General features: G+C 44.2%; 1 long non-coding RNA gene across 1 annotated transcript; it reads left to right on the plus strand.

Moving 5' to 3' along the window:
* Positions 1-329: 329 nt before the first annotated feature.
* On the plus strand, positions 330-893 carry LOC106726961. The gene is made up of 2 exons (XR_001363109.1): positions 330-456; positions 776-893. It is a non-coding gene; the product is annotated as an uncharacterized LOC106726961 (long non-coding RNA).
* Positions 894-1,091: the final 198 nt, after the last annotated feature.

Raw genomic sequence — 1,091 nt, forward strand, 5'->3', positions numbered from 1 at the left:
GTCCTTAAAGAGCTTAAGTTTAGCTGGAGATTTAAGCCTAACCACTGAACCAATCAAAAGACAACCCAATAGTGAAATGGTGCTGCCCCTATAGTTCACATGAGAAAAGACTGGAGTATGTTAGAGCAGAAAGAAAAAAATTTCTGGATGAGTCAGTGGGAGGATTATAAAGGATATATGAGGTAAAATATACCAAATATCAGAGACTAACAACAAAAGTCATTTAGGGGGCTGCCAAACGTTACATATGGATCTGACAGACTGAAGTACATGGTTTAGTATTTACAATGACAGAGAATTCAGCGAGCTCGTTTTTGATGTTTGAAGGTTGAAGAGTCGGGAAAAGTGCACCAGCAATTTCAAAAGCTTCTGACTGAGTTAAATAAGCCCACTGATGCCTACAAGCTGAGCCTTGCCAACAGGCTCTATGGAAATAAGAAGTTTCCGTTTTTTCAGGTGAGTTTCATGTATCTGCCACACCTGTCGCCTGCCTCCTGGGTCCTCTATCCCCAATGACCAAATTGGGGAAATTGAGTCACATGAGCTTGGCTGACCCACCTGGGGATCATTTATTCATGGTATGTCAGTCAGGATCCCTCACCACAGTTCTGTCCACTGGAGTGTCCCCGAGCCTGACAACCCACCAGTAAGGTGTGGGTTTAGGGATGAGCTGATGTACTATAGTTGGTCATGATAAAAAAATAATTTAACTTGGGAATACATAGTTACTGATAAATTACTCTTAATTCCTCCTTTCTTCCTTCCCACATCAAAGGAATACTTGGATAATGTTAAGAAATTCTACCTAGCCAGTGTGGAATCTGCTGATTTTGTAAATGCTGCAGAAGAAACCCGAAAGATGATTAATTCCTGGGTGGAAAGCCAAACGAATGGTACAGTATGAGAGGGTCACCCATGAAAAGTCACCGTGAGTCCCCGCTGTGCATGAACCTGTGCTGACACTGCGTGGAGTACCAGGATAGGGAGTCCACAGAGAGTCTGGGGGAGGGCACTGCGGATGGTGGCATGGTCCAAGTAAATGTGGACAGAAACAAGGGGAGCCCATGAGGGATCGGGGGAACAGCTACATG

Source organism: Myotis brandtii, unplaced genomic scaffold (genome assembly GCF_000412655.1).
Source record: "Myotis brandtii unplaced genomic scaffold, ASM41265v1 C42120502, whole genome shotgun sequence".
In the NCBI taxonomy this organism is placed as follows: Eukaryota; Metazoa; Chordata; class Mammalia; order Chiroptera; family Vespertilionidae; genus Myotis; species Myotis brandtii.